The sequence below is a fragment of the Falco peregrinus genome, chromosome 3, assembly GCF_023634155.1.
Source record: "Falco peregrinus isolate bFalPer1 chromosome 3, bFalPer1.pri, whole genome shotgun sequence".
Lineage (NCBI taxonomy): Eukaryota > Metazoa > Chordata > Aves > Falconiformes > Falconidae > Falco > Falco peregrinus.
Window position 1 is genome coordinate 10,263,687 of NC_073723.1, and position 23,865 is coordinate 10,287,551.

At 36.4% G+C, this 23,865-nt stretch overlaps 1 protein-coding gene across 8 annotated transcripts in view; it reads left to right on the plus strand.

Annotated features, from left to right (window-relative positions):
• The window catches only part of CDH18 (cadherin 18), a 337,247-nt gene that overhangs the window by 81,373 nt on the left and 232,009 nt on the right, over positions 1-23,865 (plus strand). The window lies entirely within an intron of this gene.

Consider the following 23,865-nt stretch of genomic DNA (forward strand, 5'->3'; position numbering starts at 1 on the left):
TATTCTGCCACTTCTTCCTCTCACTTGTCCTCCAAAACTTTAAGGTTATGGTCTGAAATGCATTCTTGGGTGCCGCTGAGCTTGGCGCAACATTACATTCCAAGCCTACCTTAGCTGCTGTTCACCAAATCCCGCCCAAAGTTGCTGTATCCTGCTGTCTGACATAGAATTGCATTGGTAGCCTCTCCTTAACTTGTCGAATAACCTGCATTTAAACCCAAAGTTTAATCTGATACTCAAAGTTTTGGCTGGCGCCAGGACTGGCTATGCATGCAGTTAAGCTAGCGGATAGATGTTAATGAGGAGCAGGGGTAGGTCATGGAAAATAACTTTTTACTTAACTCACTATCAGACAAAAAGATATCTAGTAACAACTGTGTAGTTATAGAAGTGTGAAAAGATGGTGGAAATCTAGCAAAATAGGTCATAGGTTTGACAATAAAAATGTTTTTTTTCCAGACTTTATTTTTTGCTTCTTGTCCTGCTGTGATTGGCCCCAAATGCAAGATTACCACCACATAACGCTATATTTTTATCTGGTGAGCAAGTAGGCATTGATGCCTCAGTATGTAATTAGATTTTACTTTAAATGCTCAATTTCATCTTAGAGAATTGGGGAACGAACCCTGCTTAATGTGCAGGACTCACTAAAATTAACTCTGAAGATAATGAGCCAGAAATTTTGCTGATTAATGCCTGATGCAGCAATAGTGAAGTCAAAACTATTGCATAGAATGTAACTCAGAAATAGCTTGTGAACATGTGCAGAAATCTTTCTTTGGCATATTTTTTTAATTCCTTCAAGTATTTCCTAGTACTTGAAGGTCTCCGTCGTGGCTGTCAAAAGTCATGATTGGGCTTGCAGATAGTGCAGCTGACATAATGTCCGTTGAGTCTAAAGATTTATTTTTTCTTTCCTTTAAAAACTTACAGCCAAATGTTACCCTGGAAGTTTTGAGGCATTGATCATGGTTGTTTCCAGTACTGTTGTAGCGGCAATATGGTTAAATGCTCTTTGGCATACCTCTCAGAAATGCAGAATTACATGGGAAGATTAAAAAAAAAAGAGTATAAATCTATATGGATATATGTTTGTGTGTGTCTGTGGTTATCTGTGCTCGTATGAAGGCTTACTTTCTGGTAAGCACCCACAAAAAAATATACATGTGTAAAGACACAGGTGCTGCACTGTCTGTGTCTCACCACAGTATTATTTTTTTAACATTAATAATAACAATAGCCCTTTTAAATTACAGTTATTTATTTAGTGCTTGCATTTACTGTATATTGTATATATACAGTGTATATACATATTACTGTATACAACATATATATAATGTATATTTACTGTAGGGGAATACTAAGATTGTATATATAGTTCCCATGTTCTAATGGGCCTAGAGCTGACTCATTAAACAATGAAACAGAGGTGTTTTTGTAGCTAGATGTACCAGTCTAATTATTAAGGGAAAAAAATGTTTATGGCCTGCAGAGTGCACTTTCGAGAGACTGTTCCATTTTCATTTGTTTTCTCAGTAGATTTTGATAACTGTTTGGAGCTGATAAAATCGTAGATTTCTTTCCTGGATCAGATCAGTTTTGTGCCTTAGCAACAGCACTTCTTATTTTTGACCTTAGTTAACAGTTTTTCAGAACACAAATATTTTGCAGTCAGTGTAATCACAGGAAGTTTAATATACAGATCAACTTTCCTTTTAATATACAGATCAAGTTTCCTAACAGAGAACTTAAAGACAGAAAATCTTAGAGTTACTGACCATGCTTGTCTAGTGTTACAGCCTTATAGAAAATCATAGAGGGAAGAAGATGTAAGCATCGATCTCTACTTTAACAGATTCTTAACTTTATGTAGTGTGACTGATTCTGTTCCAGTGGTGGGACAAGTTGTTCTGTAATGCTGGGCATCCAGATAAACCTGCAGAGAATGGATATTGGGTAACCTACCGGGCAGTAAGTCACAAAGGCTGAAAGAGCATCTAAGACCCAATGTTGTAGCTTCTTTCCTTACAATATATGTGATGTATTTGACATGATACAGGAAGGTTCAGTTCTTAGATCTATAAAAGTAGCCAGAAAGCATGACGAAGATAAAAGGCACGCAAAGTAGAAGGTCATATTTTCTTCTCGGATGGTTCTTGGGCTGTTGGTGTTTTAGCAACTAAAACTTGTGGAAAAATATTTTTGTGAAAATCTTTGATTTTTTGGCCAAGGATATCCTTTTGTTATTATATCTTTAGAAGAAAGATTATTTTTTTCTACTTTTCTATTATCACAGAACCTGAAGTGGCTGATTACTATTGTAGGCTAACCTTGTCTAACAGGGTAACATCTAAAGAGATGAAACAATGCTTAAAGTAATGCCAAAGACTGAAAAATGTCAAGATGTCAAAAATGTCTTTGGATAGGTTAAAAGTTATTTTCAAGAGTGCATAAGTGAAAGGGAAAGAAGTTAGGTCTGTTAGGCCTCACTCCAAAATACAGTTTGGCTGTGAAAACTAACATTCCTCCACAATGAACAGTTTTTTTTCCTGAGAAATACAAGTAATGATACAGCAAGAGCATAAAGCAAGTCAACTGGCTGTAGTTCAGATTTAGCCTTGTTGTGAACAGGTTAAGCATTTTTTCTTTTACAAGTGCATTGTTTTGTAAATTTGTAAGGTTACTTTTAATGATACTGTGTTTTTGTGGTTTTGTTTTTATTTAAAAATGCAAAACCAAAAAAAGGAACTGGATTTGCTGAGCATGTTACCACTAGCGAGCATGTTACCACAAGCAGGGATTTCTAGCACACTGGAGTTTGTAAAGGTAAAAGACTTCACGTAGACTAGTTTCAGAGCTTGCATGAAAACATTAGCAGAGGAGAAAAAAAGTCTTCCAGTGGTCATTAAGAGGATGCTTGCATATGTGCAAAACACTCAAAAACATGCAGTAATATTCAGGACATCAAAATAACATTTTACATTTCTGTAGAAGCCTTGAATGCTTAACAAATATCAAATTCCTCATTCATCTTTTCTTAGTCAAAGTGGGCAAGAAGAAGGAATGGAATTCATTATAGTAGGGCTTAGGTTATACGGGGTGCAGTTCAGTATTCCTGGGAAGCGGGATATTTTGAAGAAAAAAAAAAAGTCTTGATTAATGTTAGCATTGAAGAAAATTCAAACTCCCCAAATTCCTGAAATCTTATGCTGTGTGAGAAGCAAAAAAATGAAGTATGTCTCAAAATCTGAAAGTAACTAATACCCTAAAAAATATTTACTGTTTAGGTCTTTAATCCAGTATGTATCAGTAACAGCAATGAAGCAATCAGAGGAAGAAAAGGAGGAAAATGAACCTCAGTGGATAATCTCACTGCACAAAAGCAATTTAATACATGGAATAATTGTTTTGGTGGTAATTAAACTCAGTAATTATCTCAGGATTTGGATGCAGTATATTTATATATATATATGGTTTATTTTGTTTTAATCCTAAGTGCAAAAATAACCTATAACATAGGGAATAAACTTTTGGCATGACATTGTAGTATTTTAGCTAAATTTTGCAGTAGGCCTTAAGACCTGGTATGCAAAGCTTTTCCAGGGAAAAGAAAAATGTGCAGCTTCCTTATAACTGTATGAAACACTTGTATTTTTTTTTTTTTAAGTAAGTAAAAAAAGAAACAAAACCCCCAAAGCACCTTTTGATTGTCTTAAAAAAACCTGAAAGGAATTAGGATTTTTTATTGATGATGAATGACCTGCTTACTTATTTAGCTATTACAGGGATAATTCTTCAATTACAAATCTTTTCCTTTATTGTGATGGTTGGTTAGACCAATGAATGGTTACAAATGTAGAAAGAATCAAGAACTGGGAGATTTAGCCCATCTGCATGATTAGTTTTTTTCAAATGTTGTCAAGTTATATTTTCAAGTAATTAACATCCACCACTGGCTTTAAGGTTCACAAAATTTCTCATTAAGATAGTAAATGGGGGTCATTTTTGTTCTAAATGTGTTAGATATTTCTAAATAAGTGATTTTACCTCATATTCTACAATACAACGTCTTGATTTGCAAGTCAGAGGTGCATTTTATTTCATAATTATATAGTCAAAAGATCTTAGCTTATGGTTTAATAAGAGTCACTTATGAATGATGTTGGCTGTGGACATTCTTATCAATTATTTCCATTTTATGAAAGGAAGGAAACAACTGACAGATATAAAGACTACTGTATTTCGGATGAGCCTGAGTGACAGGCAGCAGCACCTAGCTCAGCACTCTCAGCTGTTATTGTCACGCTGCTGTGGTCTAATTCAGTAGCATATGTCAACACTTCCGTAATTTATCCAGTGTTTGTTTGTTGTATTGATTTGCTCCATCACATAAATGAACAGAATATGGAAAGAAAAACAGTCCACATTTATATAATGAGGTTATTCAGGTGTTTGATACGTACTACTGTGAATTGCCATGGTTTATCACGTTTCCTACCTCTTTGCTTGAATGTAAGTCATAAATAAGGTTCTTTTGTGTTACATGCTGCCAGAGAAAGGACATTTCAAATTGCACCTAACCCTCATTTTTGAATAGTGACAAGCATTTTATATCATGATATGATTTACTATTTGATGTTTGGAAAGGATGTCTACCTAAATTCAATCTGTTGCCTTTTAACCACTTACATGGTTTGCTAGTACTGTCTTACCTAACCTGTAAAACAAACGCCTGATTCACAGTTGACTACATCTTCTCAAAAATGCCATGATGTTAATCTGTCTAAAACCTGTGCTCTTTAAAATGTTGCAAGTACTATATTTTTGGTTTTAGATTTCATGGGTACTTGAACTGCTAGATGTTTTTACATTTTTAGTCCATCTTACAATAAAAAAGTATCTTTTAATGTACAAACTAAGATTAATTTTGTGCTTTGAGGCCAATTTGTGCAAAATGATGCACTCTGTTAACATTTGTATACACTTGTTTATCTGTTTTGGCTTCTGAGGCTTACTTTAGTATACCTTAAATCTTTTCTTTTTTATTACAATTAGTAATACAATTCTCCTCATTGCCTATTTTTCTTACATGTTGTCAGCAAGGTCTTTTAAGGATTAGGATGGCAGACATGCAAAGTGCATAGATTTTTCTCAGCCCCATTGATTGCCAGTGCTGAGGAACAATCTAGTCTGTGTATATGGGATATATTTCCCATATATATAAAGCATATCTTTTTTTAGTGAATAGCATATGGAAAGGTGTTGACATTCCATGTCATCCTTTATCTGTTTTTACCACAAAATGGTGTCTGAGATACAGTGTTTCTGTACAAATTAAAGGACAGAAAATATGCACATAACTTGTACTACTCCAGTAACGCAGCCAGTGTCCATTTGTGGAAGTATGACTATAAGTGGTAACTTAAGCAAGTTGTCTGTTTTACTTGATTAATTTATTTTCTTCCCCCCAAGAGGAAAAACTGGTCAGCTTTGAAGTGACTTTGTAATAAAACTGTAGCAACTTAAAGCTTTTATTGTAGATTCACATGCTTAAAATGTTAGTCGTGGCAATGGTGTGGAATTTTCTTGTCCCTCCTGTCTAGTAAAACTGTGATTGAAAATGAGCGTGTTGATGATCAGGAACGTCTGGGACGTGTGGATTTATCCAGTTCAACACTATAATAAAATTTGCGAGGAATCCTGAGTCGACTTCTGAACCTCTTGGCTGGTTTTGCTTGGTACAGTGGTAACAGAAAGTGTTAGGTTATGTCAGCCACTGCACGGAATTTCATGCATGGCAATGTTGATTTACAGAGACGTATTTATGCTAAAAAGAATGTTTGTTTAGTCATAAAATATCTCAGACATATCCAGCCACAATTCTCACCATCTTCGCTACTCACCCATTTCATTTCACATATTATTTTCTTTTGTTGTATCGCTTACCCTTACTGCGCAAACTTTAAATCAGACTTTATATTCACCTGATAAAAATGCAATCTGGTTCTTCCTGTAGAGAAGTAGAAGAAAAGCCGCAAGTGTGAGCCTGACATCTAGGAAATGGGATAATATACAGGGAGAATTTTTAAGTCAAACTCTCAAATGTGCAGGTTCCTTTAGGCTGTAGGCTTTAGTTTTCCTTGGGAATGTTTTTCCTCTGAAGAGTTAGGCTGATCAGAATGATTGTTCCTTTCCTGTTGGGCTGGGATAGTATTTATCAGTCTCAGTGCAACTGTTCCATAATGTATAACAGGCTAGTTATATCAAAGGCATAAGCTAATTAATTACCTAGAGCTTACTGTGAGGAGCTGTTGTTCATGTTTTCTTTATCTGTGGTACAGTTGAGTATTGTGCAGAAATACACTTCTAAAACCTTATCTGTGAGGCTTGAAAGACTTCTGACATAAGCCAACAAAGCTCAGAGAAATCTCACCTGGATTCTGATAACACTGAAGAAATGTTAAGATTTTCTTTTCTCTTTTACTGTACTGTATATTCCTAAACATTTGATCATTATTGCTTAAAGCTCTTTAGAGGTATGGTATGGAAAGAAGAAATTTCAGATACAGTGTAAAAACTTGCATTAATACTCTCATAGGCAGATGGTAAACTAACCAAAAAATGATATTTTAATTTTTTTTTATTTTGCTTTATGGCCATTAATCTTTCATATATTATTTGCATTCTGATACTACAGGCCATTGTTAACGATAATGCATGGGGCTGGGTATTGCACTGATAGAATTAAACATAAAAAGTGTTTGTTGGAATTGCTGTGTCTCATAGTACTTTATACTCTAATGTTAACAGCATTTGTTATTTAAATATAATTAGTTGTGTGATTTTGCATGTGGGGCTGTCTAGAAATACCTTTATGTATATTTAATAGAAGTGATAGAAGACCTTTTAAAAATTACAGAGTCACAGAATTGTGTGGGTTGGAAAGGACCTCTTGAGATCATTTAGTCTGACCTCTCTACACAAGCACGGTCAGCTACAAGGGGTTGCCGAGGACCATATCCATTTGGGTGTTGAGTATTTCCACAGATGAAGACTTTGCAACCTCACTGGGCAACCTGAATACCCACAGTAAAGATGTATTTTTTGGTGTTCTTTTGGAATATTTGAGATCGTGCCTGTTGCCTCTTGTCCTGTCACTGGGCGCCACCGAGAAGGGTCTGGTTCCCTCTTATTCATTCTTTGCCTTCAGGTCTTTATACACATTGATAAGACCCCCTCTGAGCCTTCTCTTCTCCAGGCGAAACAGTCCCAGCTCTCACAGCCTTTCCTTTTTGAGAGGTGCTCCAGTCCCTTAATCGTCTTTCTGGCCTTTTGTTGGACTCTCTCCAGTATGTCCATGTCTCTATTGTACCAGGGAGCCCAGAACTGGACCCAATACTCCCGGTGTGGCCTCACCAGTGCTGACTAGAGAGGAGGGATCACCTCCCTCAACGTTACTGGTAACATAGCAGTGACAAAGATGTGACATTACAGGGTTTTATCTTTCCTTTTCCAGTAGGGCTACTTTAAACGTTACCAATCTGGAAATGATTGCACACAGATGTCACCATGTTTTCAAAGTCAAGAGAAATCAATATTTAGGAATTTGAACTCAATCAGTTAATTTTTTTGTGCTGTGGAGCCAATAGCTCAGTAAATATGCTTTAATGGAGTTAAGGAAGAAGATAATTTCTTTTATAAAGCTATGAAAGACACTGCTTAGAATGAATTCATACAAAATTGATAGTAGAATTTTGCACTCTGAGTAAGTTTATAGCTAATTTGATCTCACACCCTCTTAGTATTGAAACTAATGAACTACTTATGGTGTCACTACTCATAAATAGCCACATTACTGCTAATAAGTTCTCTGAAAACTTGCAACATATCTTTTGTAAAATGACTTCTGAAAAGCCATGTAGTAGCGTCTTGATTAATTTCTGTGTGCCACATTGCATCATTCATTAGCTTTTCTTTTGCAATGAAGACAAAATGCAATCTCAAACTTAAAATTCATTGGCTTCCTGTTGTGGATGATTTAATTTGGTTTTGATATTATTGTCAAAATTCTAGCACACAGCTCAAAAGAGTCAAAATTCAAATTCTTCCGGGTTTGAAAGAAAATTTATGAGTAGGGCAAATCACTAGCAAAGCTGGTGTGGACAACAAATGATTGCTGACAGAATCAGGAGTTACAGAAAATAAAGATGTTTGTCAGCACAATGTGTAAGGGCTTCCTTTTTAGCATGGTGGTAAAGGCATGTTTAAATGTAGGATCAAGGTAAATGGCAGTTTAAATCCTGGAGAATGAAATAATGTTTATGGAGAAATTGTGAGCGTGAAGTAGGACATGAGAGAAAGTTCAGAGGGTTTTATTTGGAAATTCAGCAAATAGATGATGGTTGTTGGACGCAGACAGTTACTAAAATGAAAGTTGAATTGTAATGCTGCTCAGTAGAAGAGAAGGAGTAGTGAGAAGGGAAATTTTAGGAGAAAAGAAATGAAAAAGCTACCTTTCCTTGATCTAGCAAGAGCTGGGAGTGAGAGAAGTGTCCTCTGAGAGGGGTGGCCACTTCAGACACATCTTACAGATCTTTCTAATACTTGGAAGGGAGAATTAGCTGAGGTGATCATGCAGTTGTTTGTATTTTTGTTTTTAGTTAATAGAAGATGTTTCCTCATTTTGTTGCTTCTAGTCAGGGATAGTAGACGTATGACATTTGAGGGGCAGGCTTGAAAGGTCATAGGTTTATGTTGGAAAAGACCTTTAAGATCATTGAGTCCAATGGTAAACCTGACACTGCCAAGTCCACCACTGAACTGTGTCCCTAAGTGCCGTGTCTACCCATCTTTTAAATACCTCTGGGGATGGTGACTCAACCACTTCCCTGGGCAGCCTGTTTCAATGCTTGATATCCTTTTAAATGAACAATTTTTTCCTAATATCCAACCTAAACCTCCACTGGTGCAACTTGAAGCTGTTTCCTCTTTCTTGTCCTATCAGTTGTTAATTGGAAAGAGACCGGTGAGTTACAAAAAGATACTGAATTTGTATTGGATGGTGTGCGGAGGCTATGCTGCTGTTTAGTGCTGCACCACTACTGAGGAGCAGATAGTAGAGTATATCTTAACAAAAACAGCCAGTTTACACCCTTTCAAAATTGCATTTTTCCATTTGCTCTGTCCATTATGCTTGGGAAAAGGCTTTTGTATTGTGTCCTATGAATCATCAGATCTAGGAAGGAAGTGATTTGCAAAATATTTTTCAACTGAAATATCCTGTTATTTGTCACACAGACTGGAGGGGTTTTTTTCACCTGAAAAGCCTGTGATCATGACAAATACTGTTGTAAGAAAAGAGATGCAGACAGGCTGTCTGGCAGATGAGGTTTGCAAATGATGTCAGTTTTCAGAGGTGGTAAATGAAAGCATTAACTTGAAATAATGTACAGTGTAAGGAGTATCCTACTTATTAAATGAACTCTGCAGCAGTTGCTATCTCTGCAGGTCTTTTCGGTATGACTTTGTACGAAGTTTATTCCACAGAACATTGTCTCACTGAGAGCAGATACAGAATATGGCTGAAATGGCATTTGAAAGGGAAAGGATAAGTCTCCTTTCCAAACACTAAGTAAAACCAGTATTCCTGACAAATAGTACTACCTAAATTCCTAAAGAATCTGGTAATCCAACGTATCTTTACATAGACAAATTTTAAAGTCCAGGCATATCCTGGCACCTTTTAAAAACATTTTATTTTATAACACTGCTCTCCTTTTTCCATAGCTCATAAAAACATTATTAGTCTAAAGCAGTTCATGAAAAGGCTGTATTGTGGTTAGCACCTGAACTGTTGCTCTTCTTCCTCTTTTTCTTATTCTCTGAATGCTATTTTTTCAGGCATACCAAGCCACTCAATTATACATCTTTATGTACATTTGAATTGTGAGAAGCATCTTACATACTTAAAAGTCCTGTATTCCTTCATAACTTCATAACATTATTTATATTATTGTTTGCTCCCATAGTATAAAAGTGTGCTGTTAGTAGTACCATGCCATGTACATACAATATCATTCTGTATGTTACTCTCAAGAAACAGGAAAATGGTAATCCCTTTACACTATGATCTTACATTTGTCCTGGAAATTAAAGAACAGTAGAGTTTGTCTTAGTGTATTATGATGGTTTTTTGCGAGTACTCACTATGAAAGGAGACAACATTATTCAACTAATTAAATTGCCTGGAATGAAGAAACTTCTAGTATCTAGTGGATAATTATAACTTGAAATAGTATGTACTGTTTGCTTACATAGCAGTATAAAATTTATGGGATCTGTCCTGGCTAATGAACAAAGTGAAGCAGATAGTAATATCAGTTGTTCAACTATTTTGCAGTTCTAAAATACCATTTCAGAGTGTTTTGTCTACCAGTGAAACCTGTTTCTTGGCAAGGACTTGAATATGTGTTTCCTAGATATCCCCGTTCCAAATGTTGCTTATTAGAAGCAGCTTGCACATAATAAAGATCATGATCAGTTGTTTACTGGATAAGTCACAGACTGGTTTAGGTACTAGTCATCCTTGATCCTCATTGGGTATTGCTGTGTGATACTCCGATCACTTTGCACGTATAATGATTAGACAGTATTTATCTGTACACAGGAGGGTGTTTTATCAGTAAAGGGAATGAATCCAAAAGACCTGATCTTAATTCTGATTTAGCTGGTGTGATTATGGATATCTTATTTGTAACAATTTCTTCTATAAAAAAACTTGTATTGGTATTTGGTTGATACTCAAGCTAAGATAAATACAGTTAGATTTCTTTTATAGTCTTTATTTTATGCTTTCCCATAAGAAGGGGACAACACACCTGACTTAGACCATGTGTGTTAGCAGTGTTTTATTTCTTTAAATTTTTGCATGCCTATTAAGAATTATTTCCATATGACAATAAAAAGTAATTTTAACTAAAATACAGATTGTATGTCTTGCATCTTCCTAGTGTAATTGTACGTATGTTCCTACTCTATTTTTAGAAAGAACTGATGTGTCTTCAGGTTGAATTTTGATACATTACCATTTAGAATAAACAGATGCAAAACTCCTGACATATTCTACACAGTGGAAATTCTGAGTATGGACTGACTTCATATGTTTCTTTAGAAATCTAACTTTGTGTTTATGTTTGAATAATGAAGGAATTGCATAGATTTTCTTTGAGTAAGTTCTAAAACAGAAAAAATCATCTCATATGTAGATGCTTCAAAGGAAGTTGTAACCAGGAGGACACTTTTCTCATGCTTTAGATTTAATATTCTAAAGTTGTTACATGTTCAGCATCATGTATGCCATATTCTGAATTCGATCCCAATTAGCAAAATCTTAAATTTTAGACAGAGTAGGGACAATCTGGAATGTGTATTTAAATATATTTTACATTTACTACACTGCTGCAGCATGTAAAGGAAAAGGAACTCAATCTATATAATACGTACTGTCTGTGTATGTATGTATATCTGTTATCCTGCCCTCCCCCACTGCTAACAACTTTTTAAACCATTGGCCAGTTGTTCTTGCCAAATTCCACAGATGGTTAGAAGTCTCAAAGATGTGAAGTTTCCTATAAATTTTACAAAAATACGTACTGTTTCTAGGAGAAAAGACTGCTGTGTGTGATAGCACCTTCTACTAAATAACCCACAATCAGGAAACTACTTGAGTTATTTTGATTTTGTTGTTATGATATAGCTATCTATTTCTGAGCATGTAGTGTTATGAAGAGTGTTTCTTTCTAAGGCTGGTGCAAAAGAAGGTGCTAATTGTATCACAAAGGGACAGTCTTCAAAGTTAAAATGGTTTGCAATTAAAAGGGCTTCAGTTGGCAATTTTTTGTCATTTCTGCTGCAAAGATATGATAGGATAAGAATCTTGTATACTAATTAATAACTCCATTTTTGCAAACTTTCTAATATGTTAGACAGAAATTGTGCAAGGGTGTTGTGTTTTTTTTTTTCTTCTCATTCATTCCTAACCTAAATGCTTAACTAAATGCTTAATTCAAACCTAAACTCTAACCTCAGTGTTAGAGTTTCTCACCAAAATGGTGAAGTTATTTCTGAATTATGCTAGTACATTGGAAACGAGATTTTGTTATTTGCTTTATTGGACTTTGTTGAAATTTCTGGGAAATTATTATGACTATTGGTTTGTTCTCATACAGTATGCTTATATATGAGAAATAGCTGTTGCTATGTAGCAACTTTTAAAAATACAATTTGAAAATCAGAATTAGAAAATATCATCAGGAAGTCGAAGTAAAATCCTATTCTGAATGAAGTGCTGATAACTGGAAAACAATTCTAGATACTTAGGGTATTTAGAACCTCCTAATATGAGAACACAATAAGAACATATGCTTTACCTGCAGAAAAATCTTAAAATTGAGCGAGAGTAGAATTGCTTCTTGACTATCAGGTGAAGGGAGTGATACTTGGCAATTTGGGCACAGGAGAAAGAAACTGCCAGAAGGATGACAATTTATGGACTGTTAAAATAAGAATTTTAGAAGCTTATGGAAAATAATGTTAAGAGAACATTATTTTCATCATGTGGAACACCATTTTACTGTCAAATCTGTATTTATAAGACATTATTTTCAGAGGTATTAATTTAAAAAAAATAATATTTGTGTGTGTGTTTCAGATAAAACCAAAAGGTGATACTTCTGCAATTTATGTTCATATGGCAAACTATAGATATTCTGGTTTTATATAGGCAAGAGTCACTTAATGATGTCTCGATAGCATTCATAACATAGTGTTACCATCAAAATGCAATAATGAAGGACTTTGTGTGATAGTCACTTACTAAAGACCAAATGTGGGTGACCCAAAAATGAAAGATAGTTTAGTTTGAATAGCAGTTTGTTCAACACTGGCGTGATAGCTGGTGTTTGAGCAGTAGATGGAGGACTGTGCACACTACGGAACTGTGGTTCACAGACTGACTGTCAAGTAAATACTCAGTTACCAGAATCAACAAACTTTTTTCAGGATATAGGATGAAAAATGAATAGGTTTTTTTTTTTTGTGTGTGTGTATAGGGAATAGATTTATGTACTTTTTCAATGCTGAACACAAGTAATAGAAAAAAGAAAACAGAAGAAACACTGGCTGAAAGAGCTGGACTTTTGTACTATAAAGGACATTGATTTAGGAATATTTCAGTAAACAAATATTTGCAAAGCAATAATCTGAATTTTTTCTTACAGTGAAGAATATCAGACCTTGAAAAACTTTGAAGCTTTCAAATGATTATTTAAAGTGATTAAGCTCTTGCTACTTGTCTTCTGAAAACACGACTTAAGGACCTAGATTATTTAGATGTTGCTGAAAACCTTCCACCACTCATGTCATGCCATTTCATTTACATGACCTAACCAAGATTAGCTTTTTTCTTTGTTTTTCTCACTAGTGGAGGAGTTTGAAAGTTTCCTGTTTAATGGAAACTTTCATGATTATTAATGCTGCACTTAAATTAGTTAGCCAGGAAACTCTCTGTGGTGAAGATTTAGACAATTGCCCATTGGTGATGATTCTGCTGTAATTATTTTCAATAAGGTACTGCTTGCTGTAAGCCAGAAGATGAGCATGATGCTTATTGTGTATGTAAGTACCTGAAAACTTTTCCATTTTGGATTTCACTGTACTTGATAACAATTACTTCTTTCTTTGGTCATAAGTGGTCTGCGTTTTCAAGGGAACAGAAATCTTGAATAAAAAATGTCTGTGTGATAGTATATTTTACTTCTACATTTTAGGAATTGTTTTTCATTAGAATGTTAATGGAGTATCTCCAACTAGACCTCTGCAAAATGATATAACTGCAGTCTCAATGGAAATGGAATGGTTGCCTGCCTTCTTTTCTAACCATGAACTGTATGTGTTGGTAAATAAACAATTTAAACCCTATAAATCATCTAAAACATTTTAGCATCTGACAATATTCCTTCAACAGCTATTGCTGGGTGATCCACTCTAACCAAACATGTTAACCTTGGGTATTCAAGAGTTTTCCATAAAAATAAAGTTACTTCTGCAGTCAGCTGCATAAAGAGATGCCTTTGACTGATCAGCTGCATGCTTATCACCAATATAAACCAGCAAGTGAGTAAAGTCAGTAATGAACTGTGTATTTATCAAGAAGCCACAGTAATAGTGTTGATTTCAATACCTTGTTTAGCTGATGAACTGATTTTTCTCAATTCCCTCTGGAGTGCAATTTATATAAACCAATAAGCTTCTTTGCAGGCACCCTGATAAACACATTGTTTGTATGTATTTTGGTATTGAGATCTTTCTTAATACCAAAAATGGCAATGAATTTTGCATCTCAACACTGAAATATTTTGTTTTGCTAGGTTTCTGATAACAAAGCTACTGCTTTATAAATAGATGGATGCAACCTGAGCACACATAGATAAAAAGTAATATACTTTTTGAGATTTAATTGGAACTGTTGTGTTCCATATACTGTCTGAGTGGCTAAACAAAATAAAAATCACAAACTTTTCTTTTCAGCCCTGGATTGTACAATGGACTTCAAGCATGTTAAAAGCTAAAGGTGGTGGTTTTTTTTCATCCTGTGTTTTGGCTATGGTATTTGCCATCACTTAAATAATATGTATTTCTTAATAACCTCTTTAACCTTCTTTGCACTCCTACTATTTGATATGAAAAAGCTTCTATTAGTGAAATATGAAAGTAGTTTTGTGTTTCTTTGTAACAGCAAGTTATTGTCACATGAAAATATCTTGCTTCCTACTTGTGTGAAATTACACCCTTTTCAAAAGTGTTTAGTAAAAATGTATCTTTTTAAAAAACCTAACCAACCTAAGGTCTTAAGAACATGTTTTTTAAAAAAAACCTACATGATGTATTTTAGAAAAGGAGGTGTAAGTTTTTGAAGCCATTACGTTTCCCAGGATCATAGAATATCCTGAGTTGCAAGGGACCCGTAAGGATCATTGAGCCCAACCCCTGACTTCACACAGGGAAACCTAAAAGTTATACCATGTATCTAAGAGCTTTGTCCAAACATTTCTTGAACACTGACAGGCCTGGGGCCATGAGCACTTCCCTGAGGAGCTTGTTCCAGCACTTGACCACCTTCCCAGTGAAGAACTTTTTCCTAATATTCAATCTGAAGTTCCCCTGATGCATCTTGGAGGCATTCCCTCACATACTGTCACTGGACACCAGAGAAAAGAGATGAACACCTCACTCTCTGTTCCCCTTCCTGAGTGTTGGGGTTTAACCCCGGTTGGCAACCCAGCCCTGTGCAGCTGCTCACTCATTCCCCCTCACCCAGCGGGATGAGGAGGAGGATCGGAAAAGAATGTAAAACTCAGGGGCTGAGATAAGAACAATTTAATAGGGAAAGCAAAAGCTGCGCACGCAAGCAAAGCAAAGCAAGGAATTCATTCACCACTCCCCATGGGCAGGCAGGTGCTCGGCCATCCCCAGGACAGCAGGGCTCTGTCATGCATAACGGTTACTCGGGAAGACAAATGCCATAATGCCAGATGTTCCCAGCTTCTTTCTTCTTCCCCCGGTTTATATACTGACCATGACGTTCTGTGGTATGGGCTATCCCCTTGGCTAGTTCAGGTCAGCTGTCCTGGCTCTGCTCCCTCCTGCCTTCTTGTGCCCCTCCTCGCCGGCAGAGCATGGGAAGCTGAAGAGTCCTTGGCTTAGGGTAAGCACTACTTAGCAACAACTAAAATATCAGTGTTATCAAGGTCGTTCTCATACCAAATCCAAAACACAGCACTGCACCAGCTACTAAGAAGAAAATTAACTCTATGCCAGCTGAAACCAGGACCATGAAGAAATTGTAGACAGCAGTGAGGGCACCCCTCAGTCTCCTCTAAGCTAAACAACCTGGTATCCTCAGCTGTTCCTCGTAAGTCATGCCCTCTAGACCTTTCACCATGTTAGTTGCCCTCCTTCGGGCAGATTCTTAATATTTTTATATCCTTCTTATACTGTGGAGCCCTAAACTGCACACACTACTTGCGGTGAGGCCTCACCAGGGCTGAGCATAGTGGGGCAGCCACTCGGTTCAGCCGGCAGCTGTACCGTGCTCGGTTCGCTCAGGGTATGGTTGGCCTTTTTGGTGCCAGTGCACACTGTTGACTCATACTGATCTCGCCATCAACCAGATCACCCAGATCCCTCGCACAAGTGTTGTGCAAGCAGGGTATCTTTTCCAGAATATGAACTGCTAAATTTTTCATCTTTTTCTGCGAGATAAGTGGTTGGATAAAGACACCATAGTTCATAACTTTGACCAATTGCCTATTGCTAATGTTACTCATTACGCATTAAGAGTGTACTGCACTGTACAAGATGGAATGGCCTCTGCAATTGCGATCATATGCTGTACAGGGAACAATGAGTTTTGTGTAGAAAGCATTGGGCAGAATATCTAAATTTTCTCTTAGGCTTACCTTAGTAACTTGGTTTTCCATGGGTTTATTTGTTCAGCAAATCTCTGTATGGCTCCACATTTTTCTTCTTGCTAAAGAAGTAGTAACAGCGGTATGTTCAAATCCATTTTTAAGCCTTTTATTATGACTGATATACTGAGCTGATAGCTGTGTAACGCTGTTGCTGGCCATATAGTTACAGGTTTTTGCTGGTTGTGGTTCTGGTTCCCGAAGAGTTGATTTAAATTAAATAGCCTTGACAAACATGATACAAGTATTTGGAGAATGTAAGATAAACAGAATTCTTGGTAGTAGGTACATTACAACTGAAATCTTCAATCTGTCTCGGTAGGGTCTGATTGACTTATTAAGCTCACACCAGAGCACACTGCTCTCCTCTAAAACGAGCACCTGCATTTCTTTTGCTATATGGAACGAGTAATTTATTCCAGCTCAGATAATAATTCAGCGTATTTTCTCTGCTGTTCTCTGTACAGTTACTTGCTGATATACTAAGCAGAGAAAAAAAGCATGTGGTTTTTCACTCCATATTCTTTTTAGCCTGCTTGATGATGGGAAGGATGCTGTAATGAGTTGAGGCCCTATGAATTTCATATTAAATTTGCTGATCCAAAAGGTACTCTGGGGTTGTGAAGCTGGAGAACACACAAACAAGATAAAATTTATTCTGCAAAGAAGAAAGTTGAACTCAGTAGCCAAATCATTCACTCCTGTCTTACACTACTGTTCCTAGGACAGCAACAGCACTGCAGGGATGAGTGATGGACTCCTCAGAGTTGTCCTCTGTAGGGATGGTCTGCGCCTAACCACAGCAAGTTAATCCAGATCTCAGCTTGAAGCACAACTGAAGGCTTAGGCTGTATGTCTGCAGTTCAGGTTTCCTCAGGTTTGTCCACAAGAATGGAGATCCCATTCTCACTGGGCTAGAGTTGTGCCCAAGGGTGAAACATGATTGTGAATAATAAATTATCACACTGCTGATGTCTTCAATGTATGCATTTAAGGCATTTGAAAATAATTCAGATACACTTTCCACATGTTGAATCTTTGTATTCTGTGAATCAGGAAAGAACATGGGTTTATGTAAATCATATTTTAGGTTTGCTTTGCTAAGGCCTCTGAAACAAAAGTTTTGATGACTGTGCTTTATATAGATATATATAGATGTATATATACGTAAAATAGCTATATAGCCTGTTTGGGGAGTTCTGCGTGTCTGTGATTTCCCAATATTTCAGAATTATATCCAGCTCTCGTTAATCAAAATGTTTTTTCTTTTGAATCTACTTGTGAAATACTTTATTGAGCTTACAATGTTGAAATTAATGCCTCACAGGGTTTTAGCTCCTGTTATTTAAACTGCTGTCTTGTGTACACTGCACATTTGCAATGGACTGCGAGGTGTTACAGGAAAGGAATTTTAAGTTCTTTGCTTGCTCAAGAAGCCATTTATGGGTCTGTAGCCATCATAGCTTATATAAGACTGTTCCTTGTTCTTCAGAAAATAAATTTATGCAATTCTTAGGCTGTTTTTCTCACTCCATCATCTGAAAGCATTATAAAGCTCTCAGGTTTTTGTGTTTGCTATTTTTAAAGAATCCATAGATTCTCAACCAGATTGACTAGTAGTTGTTGATTCCTTTACAGGAAATGAGAAATGGATGTTGGATTTGTACCAGCACACTATGTTAAAGTCAGATTGGTGAAAGCTAGGGGGTAAATAGAAACTTCCCATTTAACAGGTGAACATGATTGGAGAATGTGTGTGAGTATTAGGCTGATTTGAAGCTTATATCTTGGTCATGAGAATAACTAGTATTCTGACAAATAGATTTAAGAATACCCCTGGATATACCATCTGTATTATCCAAGATAAGTAGATAAGACATATTGATGTGAGGAAATAGGAATGCTCTCTGTCAGACACTTGCTATAACCATCTGAAAGAAAAATAGGTTGCAGAATGGTTGTGATAACTAATTTTCCTATTGAGGTGGAAAAAAGAAAAAAAAAACAAACAGAAAGGACTATGGAATGAACCTTCCACTTAATTTCTATAGCAACCAGTGAAAACAAATATTTGACTGCAGTGTGTCATCTTTGAGATAAGTGATTGCAACTCATGAGGTTTCAGTTGAAAGAAAGATCAAATTCAATATTTTCTGTTTGGGGGGGAGGGAAGTGAGAGAAACCTAGTTTTGAATACCTTTTCTTTTACAGTGCTGTCCTGGTTTCAGCTGGGATAGAATTAATTTTCTTCTTAGTAGCTGGTGCAGGGCTGTTTCTTGGATTTAGCGTAAGAATAATGTCGGTAACACACTGATGGTTTAGTTGTTGCTAAGTAGTGCTTACCCGAAGTCAAGGACTCTGATTCAGTTTCCCAAGCTCTGCTGGTGAGGAGGGGCACAAGAAGCTGAAAGGGAGCAGAGCCAGGACAGCTGACCTGAACCAGTCAAAGGCATATTCCATACCATAGAATGTCATGCTCAGTATATAAACTGCAGGGGGGTGGCTGGGACCTGTGGATCACTGCTTTGGGGACTGACTGGGCAGCAGGTGGTTAGCAACTCTGTTGTGCAACACTTCTTTGTCTCGAGTTTTATTTCTCTCTCTCTTTTAATCTTCCTTTCTCATCATCATCATCATCATCATCATTATTATTATTATTGTTGTTGTTATTATTATTTATCATCATCGTCATTGTCATCATCATCATTATTATTGTTGTTGTTGTTTATTTCAATTATTAAACTGTTTTTAACTCACAGGTTTTACCTTTTTCTGATTCTCCTCCGCATCCCACCGGGGGTGAGGTGGGGGGAGTGAGCAAGCGGCTGTATGGTCATTAGTTGCCAGCTGGGGTTAAAACAAAACAAATTTTTAAACATAAGAATAAGTAAAATACTCTATTTGTATTTCAAAATATATACTTAGTACTACAGAATACTTCCCACTTGTATGAGGAGTTACTGTGCTTAATTCTGAAGGTGAGAGAAAATAAGATTCAAGTGAGTGTTTATGGTATTGGCCCTGGATTACATGAAACATGGTACCAAACATTACAAAACAAGGAGAATGAAGTGCAAGGAGTGTTTTAGCTACATTTTTAAGATCACCAGCTACTTTCCCTGAGTATGTAACATTTCTACCAAGTTTTGAACATCCCCTGTCATCAAAGTACTGGTATTCTACTGAAAGAATAGCCAAGTTAACACTAAGGCAAAAATGGAATCTCTAGGACGATCTTGTAGTGACAGTGGAAACTTTTACATGAAGAATTGATCTCGAGAAGGTGATATTTTTTTTCTGGAGATTTTTTTTAATGGTATTTATTACATCTTTTCATAAACGTAGAGACATAGCTTTTAGCTATCACCTTTATCACATTCTCTCAGGCTTGTATTGGCACTGCTCATCCATGCACTGTGCAACAAATACCCAGAAGTTCATGTCCTCCCAAATTCCCAAATGTTTGCTGTTTGTGTGGGGTTTTTTTATTGATATATTTGTGAAGAGTTATACCTACATCTAGCTCTTCATCCCTTCTCAAGTTTAAACAAAGTTACGCTTTTAGTGTATCGTAGGAAGTGCAAGGTTTTGTGTGAACATGTTTCCCTTCAGATCAGAATGGGTGAGTGGGAAAAGAGGCATAATGCCATATATAATTACTATGTTAGAAAATGCGATATACATCATAGTAGTAAAATTAATCTGCATCCTCAATAAATGCACTAAAGAATCTGCTTTATTTTGGGGAGTATTTTTTCTGCAATTAACTGAGTACTTTGAACAAATGGCTTGTTCTTTTCTGCATCTTATGCATAAAAAAATTGACCATGACACTGACACGCTTTATTTTCAGAGCTATCACAGAACAGTATAATTCCATTCCTATAACACTGTGAGATTCACTTAGACATTCATTTAGGCAGAGCTGGAGCTATACCTTGTGCGAGATCACACATTTAACAATGTCAACCAAGAAGATAATTTAGTAGGATAATTTTTGCATACTAAGAATCAGTCTAAGAACATTTTAACTCCTTTTTAAGTATTCAGTTCATGTCTTTTCACTAATTGTGAAGATAGAAAACAGATACCTTAAGCTCCTGGCATTTATCCAGCTCAGCCATTCATTTTGGAGCACTGAGCAGTATGGGTTCTGGTAGGGTGCTCTGATTGCTATCAAAATCCCAAGCTGTAGTAGAGGTGCTTGACATTAATGTTAGTCATGCGTGGAAAAAGCAGGTGTTTTCTTATTGCCTGCCTGAAAACTACAGATGCATCAAATTTTTGCAGCCAATTTTATCTCTTAGCAGAACACTAATAAGATTAGTAATATTCATAATATTTGTGTTACATCTCAGTTTTGGTAGGAAAAGATATTTGAACATAATTTCTTTCTCTAAGTATATATCTGTCAGTATGTTTGCCCCACATACAAACACCTAAGTAGGAACATTGTCTTCTGTTTTCCTTTAATTCTTGATATCTTAATCATGAGAGCTTTACAATGGAGTATGTTTCCCACCTTGCATTATTATATTGCCTTTGTTCACTTCTGACTTTCAGTAGTCTAACTGAATGCAACTATTGATTTTGAAAAATAATGCACTTTCTCATGTATTACTGCATAAGTAACTATAGCTTTGTTGCTAGTCTGTGACAAAAGTTATTATAAGACTCCAGTGAGGGAAAACTTTCCCAACATAAGATGTTTTAACCCTATGGACTATTAGATATTAGTTGCATTCAGTTTGTTGTTATTTAATATTGCTGATTTCTTATTTTTATTATATTTTGACAATGCTGTACTCTGCATTTTCAAATGTGGTATTAAAGCTTGTAATTTTTATTTTTTTTCTAAGTGCTCGGAATTCCTTAGGGTTAGCTTGATTGAACATTTTTTTCTTTTTCAAAATCAGCCATAGTGTGATAAAGCAGTTGCAGGACCTATTTTAGAAGATAAATAGCTGGGCTGGAGGCCACCTTAGTTGGCAGAGAACATTTGGTTACAGTGGGGTTTGAATTCTACTTGTAGAATCGCTCCCTTTTATCTGTCCACCAAGACTAATTTCCAAAATTGCTAGGACCATTGCACACTCAGCCATGATTCCCAGCATCATAGGCACAGCTGCCTTTAACCTAGAACCTCAAAGAATCATATATCACATGAAATTTTTGCAGATAAGGAGTTCTATCCTTGTTTTCTCTCCCTTCCTCTCATCTTTTTACCCTCCTCAGACCCCTTGGGGGTGGGGGCATAACTGAAAGAGAAAGCAGAGATTTTACCTAGGCATAAGTTCAACAGTTGTCATCATTGTAGTGCTTGTGTAGGACTTAAAAGGCTATCTGCAGTTATAGTATATTTTCTGAGTTTTGCAGAAACATTTTCTTTGACAGTACACAGACACGAGGCTGCGAGTTCTGGTTTTCTCCACCAGCTCATAAAATGCAAATTAATTAATTTTATCTTTTTTTAGTAAATATTCTTATTTATTATAATATCCATAGAAACTTCTAAAGTGCCTTGGAATTCTCAGGGTATGTAAAAAAAGTGACAGAAGATGCTTCCTAAATCGTACTAATCGTAATACTTAAGTGTACACATATCCTTTAAACTAATTGTCCCAAAAGTACTTTTTTCCCCTGTATTATAGCCATCAAAATTCCAGCTGTTACCTCGGTGTCTCTGTGATTGCTCTTCCCCTTCAGTAAGGAGACACTTGTCTCCTTTGGCAGGGCCATCCCAGGAATTGTATCATCTACTCTATTTTGACTTGATTGTCCAGAGTTTGTGGTTCCACACTTGCATCAAAGACACCGTGGAAATGATGAAGATGTTGAGGCATGAAGAGGCTTATTGATGTGTATGAGCCTGAGTCTTGCAGACCCTTGTTTATTAACATTTTTTTCCCTTCTTCCTATGCTACTGTTTCCATGACTGTTGACGAACTCTGTTGTGTATTTCTACACAGTGAAAGCCAAAGGGTTAGTTAGAAGAAATCTGCTTCCTGTGTGATTATCTTCTTTTTAGATCAGATATTTAAAGAAGGAAACATAAAAGCCCCCTTCAGCACAGAAAGTCATCAGAGGTGTTTTTATACGATGTGGTTAATAATGATCCTTCTGTAGTAAGGTACTGGCTGCTCCTTTGCTTGGATTTGTTTACTGCATTTACATGTACCACATGAAGTTTGTTTGAATGACCTGAGGAGAAGGAAGGTCTTTTGTGCTGGACTTTGGTTTGTACTTGTGTAAAAAGGATCCTAGTGTTTTTATTCTCTTAAAATGTAATAAAAAAAAAAAAGAAGAAGAAAAAAGTGAACTTGTAGTAATAATAGAGAATGTTTAAAAAGCCTTTATATTTTCAAACTGATGTGAAAACAGCTGGAATTGTTTTGTGTTGATGGAGAGGAATGAAGAAACATAGGAAAGGTCCCCGCACGGTATGAACTCTCTTTCCTGTGCCTCAGTCTGTGGTGCACCATGCTGTCTTTGTGTTAATGACTCCTATAACCTGGATAAGGGAGGGTCAGTGCTGAAGCTGGTTAGGGCTTTGTGTGGCTCATTCAGCTTCCTGAAATGAGTAATGAAGGACAGGCTTTTAATGGCATAAGGTGGATCTCAGTGGAAAGAACCACTTCTGATCCAGGATCCTGATTTTACGACCTGACCCCTGGAAGAAGCAGGAAGAACCATCCCTGTCCTGAATCTTCTGATGTGAAAACCGCAGTAGGATGTCTTTTGAGCTGAATGTTACTTGGTGCAGATCAAACACACTACTGCAGTGCCAGCTGAATCACTTTAGGATTTATTGAAATCAACTGGAAAAAGTGTATTTTATTATGTAATTTCATTTTGTTATGAACTCCTAACTGGGTTTCTTGTCCAGTAAGCGAGCCATCAAACTCAGACACAGGGTGCCCTTGCATGGTCTGCTGTTTCTGAATGGGAGAAGTAGGAGAGAACCACTGAGGATAATATTCTGTGGCATAGAGAAGCATGCTATGTGCAGGAATGTAAGTACAGTCTGAAGCCACAACCTGATTAAAATGGATGTAGAATATATCATGTATGCAGATAGATAGATAGATATTTGTGCATATTAAGATATAAGTGGCTTATTATAAAATGTACACTCTTTCCTTCCCTTGTGACCTTTTCCCAGTTCCATGTCTTCCACAATTTTGTTGTTTTGTCCAACAGGGAGGCAAGTGCTGCTGTTTGTAGAGATTTCAGTTTTAGTTTGACCTAATGTTCTGTGTTCTGTATAGCCATATCTGAAGGACTTTTTCAGCCCATTCAAGTTATGGGCATTAAGTCAAACAAATACAGTTGTTTATAT